This window comes from Chlorocebus sabaeus, chromosome 7, assembly GCF_047675955.1.
Source record: "Chlorocebus sabaeus isolate Y175 chromosome 7, mChlSab1.0.hap1, whole genome shotgun sequence".
Lineage (NCBI taxonomy): Eukaryota > Metazoa > Chordata > Mammalia > Primates > Cercopithecidae > Chlorocebus > Chlorocebus sabaeus.
Window position 1 is genome coordinate 11,747,172 of NC_132910.1, and position 15,129 is coordinate 11,762,300.

Below are 15,129 nucleotides of genomic sequence, written 5' to 3' on the forward strand. Positions count from 1 at the left end.
AAGAGTATAAGAGATTGTGTCTTTGTTTTAATAAATAAACATTGCAATAAGTGAATTATGAATTAAAATTCTCTTCCCACCCTGAAGAAACACATTTTTCAAGTTGACGAGTCATTGTAACAGAACTGCAAGCTTCAAGTCATTTAAAAATAGTGCTGTTTTAATAGAAGAGAACAAAACATACTAAAACCTCCAATATGACTGATGTTCATTTTGCTACTTGATGACAAACCCAATCCAACCAGCCATGATTTAAGTGCATTCACTTTTGGACTGTCCAAAATAAATCCCCTTTGTTTTCTTTGGGCTAAATATTTTACTAAAACACCTTGCTTCCAGACACTGCTCTGTGTTTTTCCATTTGCTTATAAATGATATCTGGTGACTTGCTCTAATACTTCATGGGTGTACAAATTAAACTGACACTGTTTCTAGTGTTTTTCCTCAAATATTCAGCAAACATTTACTAAGCACCAACTAAGCGGCACACATTGTTCCAGACTCTGGGATTGAAACAATAACCACCAAAGACAAGGTCTCTGCTCTCATGAAACATGTGATCTGGTGGAAAGAGACAATAAATAAACAAGTGAATGAGATGATTCCAGACAGAGCTAGTAACCGAAATATAAAATGAACGATGAGATTGGGTGAGCAGGAGAATATGAGGGTTGAGGAAGCTTGGGTCAGAAACAGCCTCTGAGAAAGGGACATGGCACTGAAACATAAGTTCTAAAAAGAAGGTAGTCACATGAAGATCTTAGGGAAGTGAATTCCAGGCAGAATGGACAATGGATACTGGAACAAGGGCTTTAACATAGAAAACAAAAAATAAGAATAAAGAAAATCATGGCTAGAATTCAGAGAATGAGGTGGGGAATAAGAGAAGATAAAATCAGTGAGAATATCTGTAGACAAATCACTCAGATCTGCTTTGGAAAGATGTTTGGGTTTTATCTCTTTTATTTTTATTTTTATTTGAGACGGAGTCTTGCTCTGTTGCCCAGGTTGGAGTGCAGTGACCCCATCTTGGCTCATACAGTCTCTGCCTCCCGGGTTCCAGCAATTCCCTTGCCTTAGCCTCCTCGGTAGCTAGGAGTATAGGCGCACGCCACCACACTCGGTTAATTTTTGTATTTCTTAGTAGAGACAGGGTTTTGCCATGTTGGCCAGGCTGGTCTCGAACTCCTGACCTCAGGTTATCCGCCTTCCTCGGCCTCCCAAAGTGCTGGGATTACAGGTGTGAGCCACAGCGCCCGGCCTGGGTCTTATCTTAACTGGACTGGGAAGCCATTGGAGGATTTTAAGTGAGAAGTGATGTGGCATGAATTACGCTTTGAGCCTGTCACTCTATAAAGAGTAGAGGGTCAGAAAGCAAAGTGCAAGTGTGGAAACAGAGAGAATAATTAGGAGATTCTGTAGTGTCGCGGATGAAAAATCATGTTGTCTTGAGCTAATGTTTAAACTGTGATTAAGAGCCAATATTAATAAAACAAATTATACTTTTGTCCAGCATAAAACTATACATTCTATATTAAGTTTCTTTGCTTTTGACTCAAATTATATCAACTCATAAGATCATTATGGGGGAAATTACTTGATGAATTCATTTTGATAAATATAGTCTTTACAGGCCTATGGTTTGTAAGTGGGGAAATCGCTGTCTACAACAGTGATTTGGGGTGACTAGTTTTGTAATCACTAGACCACTAGCTGCTAAAATTCCTCAGTTAGACATCCCTTACCCACTTTGCTTTCAAGCCAGCTGCAAGCATACCAGAAAGTTGGGTCACAATTCAAACCTTATCAGCACTTTACCTTAGAGTTATTAAGTGTATCAGATCCTTTTCTGTGGATTTATTTTTTTAAAAAGAGGAAGAAAGAAGAAAAAAGATAAAAACTGGACTTTTGAGGGTAAGACAGGAAATGTCTACCATAGGAAAATGCAAAACAATGGCTGAGCCTGACATTCCAACCATGAAACTCACCTATGATATAACCCCACTCCAGCCCAAAGGACAATTGGGAGAAAGGGAGGAGGTGAGCTCTATGCCAAGGTCAGCCTTTGGGAAAAGATAGGATTTTTACTCACCCAGGAGCCAAAGATAATATTTGAAAGGCTCATCACTGCCCAGGATCTGGTTCAGCCTCCACGGAGAGGTGCCAGGCTCCTGGCTTTAGGTACTGGTGCTTCTGCAAATGTTCAAGCTAGGTGCCAAAGCAACCAGAATCAGAACAAAGGCTGGGTCTCCAGCACATGGGTCCCCCAAGTGAACCATCCACTTCCATTGACACCAACCATGGTGGCGAGGAAAAACAATCCTGAACAGTCTACTTAGGCTCAGGCACCTTTGGGAGCCTGCTACGTACCTGAGCTTAAAAGAGACATGAAGAGATTAAGCCTCTGAAACATTATTGCTCTTTAATATCTTGCTGGTAGCATCTTGTTTCTTGCCTTAACTCTTCCGATTTTACACTTAAAAGTGATTGTCTCCACATTTTTCTTCAGTGCACGCTCTAGTTTCCAACTTATATGACATTCTTATTTGTGTATCACATCATTATGCAGTTCTTTATTCAGCTAATTTGGCTCCTTCTCACCCTTTATTTTTCTTGTATAAAAAGGTTACATTCGCCTTTCTCAGGTTAATTTTCAACTATAATACTGTTCTTCCTTTATGTTGAATTATTAAAACCCTTGCTGGAATTTCCACACAGTGTGAGAAACAGTAACACGGAAAAACACATGCAGCACACAAATCTAAGGCAGTTTCTACAACACAAAAGAAAAGCATGAAGAAAGGCTCTGGGGGTTGACCCAGTCTGCAACTATTATTTTTAAAGCAAGTAACTGCTGATTGTTTTATTTCTGGATCTTTCTCTCTGAATTTTAAACATGTAGGAGTCTAACCACATGGTGTTAATAGTGGTGAAAAGAAAAGACAGAATCACCGTTAATTTCATTACCTGAAATAAACATTAGTTTCTGAGTGTTGTTGTTGTTGCTATTGTTATTTTGAAAATAATATTGTTAGAAGTGAATTCAACCATTTAGGTTTTCCTGAGGAGGGTGTTTAAACCAGTTTATATGTGAGGTTTCAGAAAATATTTCCTGTAGTGGTGGTAAATTATTTAATCATTAGATGCCAGAATGTGGTAAGGATGACACAAAGAACATTAAGGTAGATGGAATCATCCTTATTCAGTCAGCATCTAGCTTAAATTAAACTAACAAATCAGAAAGTGAAAATTATGGGGAAAAGAAGCCTTACAAACACTGGATAGGGAAAAGTGTATGTCATAGCCATTTCCAGAGGGTCCAAAGTAATACAAAAAGATTTTCCAGGATAGAAATGGTTTGAAAATAAACACCAAAGCAGAGGGGAGAAAGAAAACTTGACAAGTTTACCCAGGAGATGTGCACAAAGATATATTATTCATGCATAATGTAAATACTTCATTTTTTCAATAGTTGTACAGTTGTCTGCTTGTCTTTTTTTATAACTGTGTCACATGTCATCTATCTTGGATGGTTAGTTCTTAAAGCAGTGATCTCCAGCCTTTAGAGAACTGAAAATCCCTATTGCTTGTTATGTGACAACTGCTCTACCCCAACCTCTCTACCCCAACCAGAAAAAGTAAGGAGAGGATAAGAACGTTTAAAATTATGTGAACTTTCATTTTATGTAAATTGAAACTATTCCGGTTGAGAGGAATTTTATAATCCCAGCTGGGATAACCAAAGTCTTCCTCCCATCCTCTTCCCACTGCGTGTTATAAAACTGAGGTTGCAAGCCATTGTTTGAAGGGAAAAGTTGTACCTAATAAAAACTTTCTTTCTGAATTTTAAAGACGAAAAGAGTCTAACCTTCTAATAGTTGTGAAAGAAAACAAAAAGAAAAACAATGCCCTTAATCTCATGTAGTAAAATAACCATAGTTTCTTTTTTATTTGTTTTTGTTCTTACATTATTTTAACATTATGAAATAAATACATTATTTTAAGCTCTTTGTTTTAAACAAATTCAGAAGTGCCTAACGAGTGATAAATGAAAATTTCCATCATTTCTCATCTCTCATTCCCAAAACTTCTACCTTCCCAGAGGCCAGATCTGGAAGCATCTTGGTGCATGTTGTTCTCAAATTTATTCTATAGATTTATACATAGCCATGTGTTTGAATGACACATATATAGCTTGTACTGTCTTTATAAAAATAGGTCATATCATATATATTATTTAGCAATTTGATTTTTTAAACTTAACAGTATAATTTAGAAATTTTTCAACACTGGAACATCATTCTTTTGATTGCCTATATAACTTTCCATCACACTAAAATTCCAAACTCAATTCAACCACACTCCGATATTTAGGTTATTTCTGCTTTTTGCTCTAAAATCAATACCCTCACAAGCAGTGTGTATGTTGTACATGTGTCTTTGTGCACATGCTATATTAAACAGATACCCGGAAGTGAAAGCAGTGGGTCAGGGGACACTTGAAATTATGATAAATACTGCCATGTTGCCTCCAAAGCTAATCTCATCTGTATATACTGTTGCTTAAAATTATGTACCTGAACTTTTTCATAGTTTTGTAATATTGGGCACATAAATAAAAAATACTTCAACCGTTTCTCTGTTGTTAAATTGTAAGTGGATGCTGGTTTTTCACTAATATGAAAAGCAATGCTCTGGTGAAATTCTCTGAGCATATGGGTTTTCAATGTTTTAGGTGATGATTTCTTAGCATAGTGTATCGTTCACGTATACTATTGAATCCCTTTGCAACTTACATGATTTATTACTTGTATGATCCTATTCACTAAACTTAATATACGAACCTAAGGAGATGGAATATTTTTTCTATATGTATATTTTCTAGGATTTCTTCTTTTGAACATTAGGTCTATAGGGACTTTTGTCAAATTATTAAGAGCATGAACTCCTTAATAAAACTATTGACATCATACAGCAGAATGGAAAACAGTATGGAGATTCCTCAAAAACTTAAAAATAACACTACTATATACTCTAGCAATCACACTTCTGGATATATATATCCGCAGGAAATGGAATCAGTAGCTCAAAGAGATATTGACACCTCCATGTTTACTGCAGCATTGTTTACAATAGCCGAGGTAAGGAAACAGTCTATGTGTCCATGGACAGATGACTAGATCAAGAAAATGCCAGATGTACATATTATACACACATATACACACACACACACACACACACACACACTGAATATTAGTCAGTCATGGAAAGCAAGAAATCCTGCCATTTGTGGCTACATAGACGAACCTGTAGGACATTATGCTAAGCAAAATAAGCCAGGAACAGAAGAACAAATACTGTATGATCTCACCTATATGTGAAATCTAAAAAAGTCAAACTTACAGAAACAGGAAGTAGAACAATGGGTTGCCAGGAGCTTAGGTTTGGGGGAAATGGGGAGATTTTGGTCAAAGGACACTAACATAGTTATAAGATGAAGTTCAGGAATCTGATGTACAGTATGGATGGTATGGACATGTATATTAATTTGATGTTGATAATCATTACACAATGTATACATATATCAAATTATCACATTAATTACCTTGAGTATATATAATCTTTATTGTCATTAATATTTTAAAATTAAGAAAAAACTATTAACTGTATACTTTTCTATATTTTCTGTTTTAAAGAACTTTCTCTAGGTTCTTTTTGTTGTTTTACTTTGGCTATGTCCTTTATAATGGTTACAACACAATTATAAAACAATAATAATAAATAACATTTTGATATATTTACTCTGTGCCAGCTATACTTAACACTTTGCTGATAAAGGAACTAAAGATTTTCTCAACTAAAATCTATAGGTTTCTTTCTTATCGTTTCTTCTCTCACTTTAGAGCATAGAAAGTCAATCTCTTTTTAAAGGTTTTAACAAATTTCTACTTTATTTCCTTCTATCTTTTCTAAGTTTTATTTTCTGTTTCATTGAAATCACTATATGTCTATGGAGTACAGTATGACGTTTTGATACACATATACATTGTATAATGATCAAATTATGGTAACTGGCATATCCATCACTTCAAACATTTGCCATTTTTTTGTGATGAGAATATTCAAAATTCTTTCTTCTAGCTATTTTGTTGTTGTTGTTGATGTTGCTGTTGTTGTTGTTTTTGAGATGGAGTCTCATTCTGTTGCACAGGCTGGAGTGCAGTCGTGCAATCTTGACTCACTGCAACCTTTGCCTCCTAGGTTCAACCAATCCTCCTGCTTCAGCCTCCCAAGTAGCTAGGATTACAGGTGCCTGCCACTATGCTGAACAGTAGAGACAGGGTTTCGCCAAGTTGTCCAGGCTGGTCTTGAACTCCTGACTAGTGATCCACTAGACTCAGCCTCCTAAAGTGCTGGGATTACAGGCATGAGCCACCTTGCCCAGCCTCTTCTAGCTATTTCGAAGTACACAATATTTATTGTTGCCTATAGTCACCCTACTGTGCAATGGAATACCAGAACTTACTCCTCCTATCTAAGCGTAACTTTCACCCATTGACCAACTTCTCCCCACCCTCTGGTAACTGCTATTCTACTCTCTACTTTTATTAGATTAACTATTTTATATCCCACATAAGAATGAGACCTCTACCTATAAATAGTTGTCTTTCTAAACTGTCTGGATTTATCATGGTATATATTGTCAAACAGCTTTTCAAATCACCAGTCACAACAGTGCGCAGTGAGGCCTTCTGTGGTTTGGATAGGGTTTGCATGGCACCCCATCAAGTCCCACATTGAAATGTAGTTCCCAGTGTTGGAGGTGGGCCTGGAGAGAGGTGTTTGGGTCATGGGAGTGAATCCCTCATGAATGGCTTGGTGCTGTCCTCCCAGGAATGAGTGAGCTCTCACTGGATCGGTTCTCACAAGAACTGATTATTGAAAAGAATGTAGCACCTCCCTCCCCTCTCTGTCTTCCTTCCTCTCTCACCATGTGATGCTCCCCTTCACCCTACACCATGAATGGAAGAGTCCTGAGACCCTCACCAGAAGTAGATGCTGACGCCATGCTTCTTGAACAACCTGCAGATACATGAGCCAAATAAACTATTTTCTTTATAAATTATCCAACCTCAAGTAGTCCTTTATCACAACACAAATGGACTAAGACAAGACCAAAATAAATGCAAAGAAGTGATGGTGATAGAACAAGAGAAGAAGAAGATCATATAGTTGTGTTCACAAGAACTAGAAAGAAGGTAGTAGGATATGAAAAAATAAATGTACCCATAAGCCATAGAAATTTGTCTACACATATAATGTAAATTTTGTTCTTATTACACTTCTATTGCAAAACATTAATATTACTCTATTAATACTTACTATTTTTGAAGCAATGTGCTTAACACATCAATGTACTTTTAAAAAGAATAAGATTGCTCTTCTGAAGAACGGTCTTTCCCTAACCAGTTGTAAGCTCTTTGGGAACACGATCCATGCTTCTACATCTTTTATATCCCCTACATTGCCAAGAACACAACACAAGGCTTGCTGTGAAGCATTTGGTGAACACTGGTCAATAAGCGTAATGCAGCACTTCACTGACTCCTTCCATAAATATTCTGGAATCCATGTGGCAGACACTGCTGTAGGCACTGGGTGGCTTACAGTGTGCACTGTCCACAAAACAGGAGCAGTCTTTGCCCTCATGGAGCCTATAGTCTTGAGGGGGAGATTGCATTTTTTCAAACAAATTGTAATTACTAATTATAAGTGCTCTGAAGGAAAAATTCAGGGCCAGGTAGAAGAGATGCAAGAAGGCTTTCTTGGAGAAATGACATTTGAAATGAGATCCAAAGCATGAATAGGAGTTAACCAGGTGAAGGGGGAGAGGTAGTGAGCAGGTAGAGGAACAGCTTACACAAACTTGATGCACTCTAGAAGCAAACCTTTCAGGCGATCATCATAGTGCCTCCCTAAGAACATCAGAAAAAGGCCGTGGAGCAGGTGGGAGCAGGGGAGAATAATGAGAATAATTACACAATCCCATAATATCAAAGAAATTAGCTGAAAAGGAAAGAGTTTAATTACTGCTAGTTGTTCTACCCAGCGGACACCAAGTAACTGCCTTGTCTGTGTTCTTAAGCTCCAGAGACTACCCCAGCCACTGTCCTTGGAAGCTTTAGCCATTCTGGAATCATAGACCAGTGATTGATTAGCATTCCCTACTGTCCGGTTCCTAAGATGCCTACCAGCAACATAGCCATAAGTAATCCCATGTCTTAAGCTAAACAAAAAAGAGTACTTTCAGACAAAGTTGTAGAGAGATAAAACCTTTTGCCTTATTTTCTCAAACTCTGCTCATCTTGCATTTTCACCTCTATCACCATGACAATGTATATGCAAAACAAATAAAGTATTTTTGCTTCTAACATAGGGTAGAGAGGAAGAACAAATCTAAAACAATGTTACCTTCACCCCACAAGGAAGATCTTGTCTCCAGGTGATGCTCATGTCCCTGTCATCCTCATGGTGTGACACCTCCCCAGGTGCACTGAAAATGTCAATTCATGAGCTCCTGGGAAGTTGGTATCCTTACAGCCCAAGTCCAAGTTTTTTTTCCCAATGTCTAATATCAACCAACAAAAGAATGTAATTACTCAACAATTACATACTTATTAGTAGGTGGTGCTCGCGCTCTCTCTCTCTCTCTCTCTCTCTCTCTGTCTCTCTCTCACCTCTCTCTCTCTCTCTCTCGACAACTTACAGCATTGATGAGGGAGAAAAAAAGGAGAAGATACAGGTCATGGAAGCCTGATTATTCAAATATCTGCCTTTTTAGACCTACCCTCAATGGTGACTGGGGTGAAAGGTGACTATTTTCATTGTATTTAAAATGCCAGTTGCTTTGGTTTGTCAAAGTCCGAAATGAAATGATCTTTCGAAAAGAGTTTCTGAGATATGTAACACTCAGGTTGCATCTCCTGTTTTGAAGATCAAGGCAATTTTCTCGTGCCCTTTTCTCAGCTGTAATAAAAGCCCTATTTTTCAGTGGGAAGATGGATGGAAATTCCTCCTTACAGACGCAGTGCACCATCAGGCAGGCACTCTCTCATTGGAGTGGCATCTTTAGTCCCCAGCGGGTTGTTCAGCGTCAGAGGCTCCAGGCTTGATCAACATCCTACACATTTTCTTGACAGATGGGTATCTTTGGCACCTCAGCTAGTAAACAACAGCACCAGTGCCCATGATTACCTCCTCATCTCTTCTGCCAAGCTATAAGAAAAAGGTTTCTCTTGCCTTTAAAAAACTATAAACATTGTTCCCTATTTTAAATTTTTTTGTTATTCTAAAATAGATCCTAAAGATACTATACTCAAGTTTTGGTTCTTTAATGCATTTGCTTTGGTAAACGGTATGCAGAAAATATCCACAAAGGACTCAAAATCCATTAAGAAAGAAATAATGTTGCTTCAGATTTGCAGGTTGTTTTGATGATCACTGAGTAGAGTTAGTATTTCTCCCTCCCCAGGCTAGAAAGGAGAGCCAACAGAGACTCTTAGGGATCTCAAGTCAAGTTTCCCAGCCAAAGAAGGGCCCATCAGAATTACTGGGGGAAATTTTTCAAACCAATCATATGCTTCCACAGATGATTGAGATGTACTTCTCTCACCAGCTAAGAACCATGGAGACAGACAGCATGATTTAGTAGTAATAGCCAACATGGTCTAAATAACAGTTGATGTATTCATTACCCATGTGGTATCAGACAAGTTAATAACCTTTCTTCACTTCAGTTCCTCATCTGAAAAATGAAGACACTGATACCTTACAGAGTTATTAATTATGGCTAGGCTTGGTGTCCCCATGCAAATCACATCTTGAATTGTAGCTCTCATAATCCCTGTGTGTTGTGGAAGGGATCCAGTGGGTGGTAAATTAATCATGGTGACAGTTACCCTCAGGTGATAGTGAGTGAGTTCTCATGAGATCTGACGGTTTTATAAGGGGCTATTCCACCTTTTGCTTGGCACTCCTCCTTGCTGCCACCATGTGAAGAAGGACATGTTTGCTTCTCTTTCCACCACGATTGTAAGTTTTCTGAGGCCTTCCCACCCATGCTGAACTGAATTAATTAAACCTCTTTTCTTTATATTAATAAATTACCCAGTGATATGGTTTGACTCTGTCCCCACCCAAATCTTACATTGAATTCCCATATGTTGTGAGAGAGACCCAGTGGGAGGTAATTGAATCATGGGGTCAGATCTTTCCCATGCTGTTCTTGTGATAGTGAATAAGTCTCATGAGATCAGATGGTTTTAAAAAGGGGAGTTTCCTTTCACAGGCTCTCTTTTTCCTGCTGTCATCCATGAAAGATGTGACTTGTTCCTCCTTGCCTTCTGCCAGGATCCTGAGGCCTCCCCAGCCACGTGGAACTGTAAGTTCATTAAACCTCTTTCATTTGTAAGTTGCCCAGTCTCGGGTATGTCTTTGTCAGCAGCATGAAAGCAGACTAATACACCCAGTCTTGGAGATTTCTTCTCAATAGCATGAAAACAGACTAATATCGTTATTATGAGATTTAAATTAGATGAGCACAGTGCTTGGTACATAGAAAGCACTCCACAAATGTCATTTTTCTCTCCACCTATGACAGAAAATAAGAAAGCTTGGGTGTCCGACAAAACTGGCTGCCCATTCTTGTCAGTCTACCGAGTTAACATTGTCATTCTTTTGAAACCATATGTTATTTGACACATCAAATACATCAATTTCTACACATATAAGTCAGATTTATCTCTTTATTTTTAGAAAGCAATGGGTAGTGAAAGGAAAAAGAAAGGGTCAGAGGATGAAGAGAAGCGGAAAGACAAAAAGAACCAAATTATCTTGGGCTACTCTGGGCTGGGTGCTTTCCAGATATTTGTATCCACTTAATTGTTCACATTCCTGTTAGAGATAGATAGATATTGTTGTCCCTGGTGTAGAGATGAAGAAGCTGAGACTCACCCAGTTCAGAGTTAGAGCATATTGGAACTCAATTCTCATTTTTCCATATCCTTTATACATTTTCTGCATTACGGTGCATTGCCTTGCCCCTCTTCTCCATTTAATTCTTCCCTTCACTGTTGCTTCTTCTTCTTGTTGTTTGTTTGCTTTCTACCAGCATTCAACTAGTATCAATGATCTGTTTCTCAAAATAACCTGAGAAACCTGTGAATTACTTTTGGTAATAATTCATGTAGGCCTAAAGAACGGCTTCATTAGCGCTCAGTAGATAATGAATATTACAATTCCATTATTACTAATATTGTCACTAAATACTTAGAGGATTGAAGATATGGAGAGTTAAAGGAAATAAGTTAGTGATGAATTTCACAAGTGTTCTTCCTGCCAACTACTAATAAGGTATATGGAAATCCATCCTTATAAAGTTGTTTCCCTTGAGCAGATTGTTGATGTGATTCAAATATTGAAAATCAATGTTATACATGTCCATACTTTCAAAATATTTGATTCACTAGTTCATTAACACATTTAGTACAAGATGCTTGGCAGAATGATTGATCACTTGGAATACACATGGATAAATAAAATTACAGTAAAAAAATAAGCCTTTAGACTTGATAATTTTCCTTTTTTGAATTCTTAAAATATTCTTGTCATCGTCTCTAACAAAAAGTCTACAGCTAACAGTGATCTGGGTTCTGACATGTAACTATCCTTTTGCTCTATGAAGAACTTCAAGAAGCTTCTAGAATAAGGCTGTGATATCAGAGAACAGGTAAAGAAAATTTCAAGGACAGAGAATTTTATGGACACGATTCCCACGTTACAAAGGCACCCAGAAAATTGTAGAAAGCTCAATCCTAGTTCTCTCAACCCAATTCCTTGTTGGGCATGTTATGTAGAGAAGGCACCATCCCAGAGGGATAAATTTCCCCCACTAGGGCTTCTTGAGCACATCCTATTAACCAGAGAATAGGGAAATGCTTTAAAGAATAAAGCCCAATCCCTAAAAGCTATTGGCTCTTCATATTAGCCAGCTCTAAAAATTATCCCCTATCAGCACTGTAAAGAGGGACATAAGCAATTCAAAATTGCTTCTAGCTAATAAAATACTTCCCCTTGCTCAGTATTCATCTCCCAATTAATGGAATGGATAAAGGAAAAATTTACCATTACAACAAAGCACAACCCCACCTCTTCAGCTCCATCTCCCTGGAGGATGACAGGTGTATTACTAAATGTGTTAATCAACTGGGATGGGAATACTCTGAAAAGTATGGACACATAACATTGAGGTGCAATATATGAACCACCTCAAAACCATATTCAAACAAAATTATAGTAAAAAAGTGGAATTCCATATTCCAAATCAGTCTATTTAGTCTCTTTATAACCTCATTGGTAATGTTCCCCATCTAAAATGTTCTCCATAGGATTCTTCATGTATGGAATCCTATTCACTCACATCAAAATCCAACTAAAATGTTACTTTCTCTACAAAGTTTTTCTTTACCATCTGCACCATTTCCTTCCCAATTAATGAATCATTTGTAATGATCAATTACTCCTATAAAATTCAATTTGCTATTGATTCACTCAACAAACATTTAGTTTACACTATCATGTATAGTCACTGTGCTAAGGGTGGGAAGTCAAAATATAAATTGTGACAGTCATGATCTCAAAGTTTTGAATTTTAAAAGATTCAAGCAGTTTCTTAATTCTTAATTGTACTATAATGAGCTGAACGGACTTACAGAGAGATGTACATGTTTGCAGAGCATATTATGTAACTCATAGGTGAGGTATAACTTGGCCTCAAAGGGTGGGGTCTAGGGACTTCATTTAACTTGTAGCTTCCCTCACTTTGCATTTACACTGTAAATTGTTAGTTACGTTTTCATAAGTGATTTCATGTTATCCAACTAGACCGAAAGATTTTTGCACACCAAAACGTGCCTTTAATTTCTACAAATTCCCTTAAATATCCTAAACAATATTTGACACACACAGAATACCTCCAAACTATTGATAATAGATGGATTAGTTGCATATCTAATAACTAGAAGAAATTTTCTAGAATTTTTGAAACAAGAAATTGCAAGCTAAGAGAACTTCAGGCCAGTCTTCAATAGTATTTTGTTTGTTTATTTGCTTGCATAGAGTTTTAAAATCTTTAACCTATGCTCATTATTTCAGATTTGATACACGTCACATAAAAGCCTAGATTTATGCACTGACTTGGAAAATCAGACAACTGGGTAGAATTTGTACAAATTCCCTCATAGCAACAAATGACTGGATTTGAGAAGGAACTATCATCATATTAGGGCTTTCACTGTCCAGGTTCCTAGTGTCGACTGAGATGATTTTACTCATTTGCATTACCTATGAGACCTCTGTATGTATTGAGTTTGCAACCTATTCTAAGCATGGAGATCTTAGTAAAGGATTTGTCATCTCCAAATTCCCATGTGCCCCATTTGAGCAAATAATTTGCATTCTGCATGGCCTGCATTCTTTACTCCACATTTGAAGGCACTATCAAGGACTTAACCATTATTTATGGGAAAATAGAAAATAAGAGGGTGGCCTATAAAGACAAGTGGTGTAAACTGAGGGCACCCATGGCTTAGGAAGAAAAAATTGTTTCTTATTTTATTCTCCAGCTGAGAGCTGTCTACCTATGCTACGTTCTCAAAAAAATTAAAAAGGTAGAGGAAGAAGAAGAAAGAAAAACATGCTTAATCCAGCCAGCACTGCCATTACAGTGAATGCATGAGTTCATTTTGGGGCTCAAACATTTTGTAGAATTTGCTGGGGTTTCTCGTGGGAGGAAAACAAAGTACATTAACTTAGCCTTTTGTTATTAATAAAAAGAGTATGAATAAATGAGACTTATCCTTGAATCCGCAAAGAGTAATGTCACCCATTAGACTACATTAACAGGAAAATTTTTCTCTAATAAAGTCCTAGAAATCTAATTCATCATCATCAACCACAAAACTAATCATTGCTGGATACCTGAACAGATAACAAACTGGCAGCTGAGAGATCCAGGAACACACTCATTTTTTCTGGGCTTCAACTTCTTGATCCATCAAATGAAAGGGATTAGATTATGATTTCTGAGATTCCTTTAGCCCTAAAACGATGATTTATTCAAGGCACTTCCTGGATGCTAAAGATTTGAAGAAATATAGACAGTTCTCTATTCTTTAGGAATTTTGTAGCGGAAGAGGGGTTCCTAGAGAAACACAACAAATAGCTTTTCCAGCTGGTTGTACCCAATGCCCAATAAGAGAACAGACAAAAAATACAGAATTTCTGGCAAGATGGCTGAATAGAAACAGCTCTGGTCTGCAACTCCCAACGAGATCGATGCAGAAAGCAGGTGATTTCTGCATTTCCAACTGAGGTACCCAGTTCATCTCACTGGGACTAGTTGAACAGCGGGTGCAGACCCCAGAGGCAAGCAGCAGCAGGGTGGGATATCACCTCACCTGGGAAGAACAAGGAGTCAGGGAATTTTCTCCCCTACCCAAGGGAAGCTGTGAGGGACTGAACCTGAGGAACCGTGCACACTCCAGCCCAGATATTCTGCTTGTCCCATGATCTTCGTAACCCACAGACTAGGAGATTCCCTCTGGTGCCTACCCTACCAGGGCCCTGGGTTTCAACACAAAACTGGGCAGCCATTTGGGCAGACACCAAACTAGCTGCAAGAGTTTTTTCTTTTTTTTTTTTTTTTTTTTTCCATACCCCAGTGGTGCCTGAATCACTAGTGAGACAGAACCGTCCACTCCCTTGGAAAGGGGTGCTGAAGTCAGGGAGCCAAGTGATCTAGCTCAGCAAGACTCATCCCCACAGAGCCCAGCAAACTAAGATCCACTGGCTTGAAATTCTCACTGCCAGCACAGCAGCAGTCTGAGATCAACCTGGGACACTGGAGCTTGGTGGGGGGAGGGGCGTCCACCATTGCTGAGACTTTAGTAGGTGGTTTTACACTCACAGTGTAAACAAAGCAGCCAGGAAGCTCAAACTTGGCAAAACCCACTAAAGTTCAGCAAGGCTGCTGTGGCCAGACTGCCAGAATTCTCTCCGGGCTGGGCATCT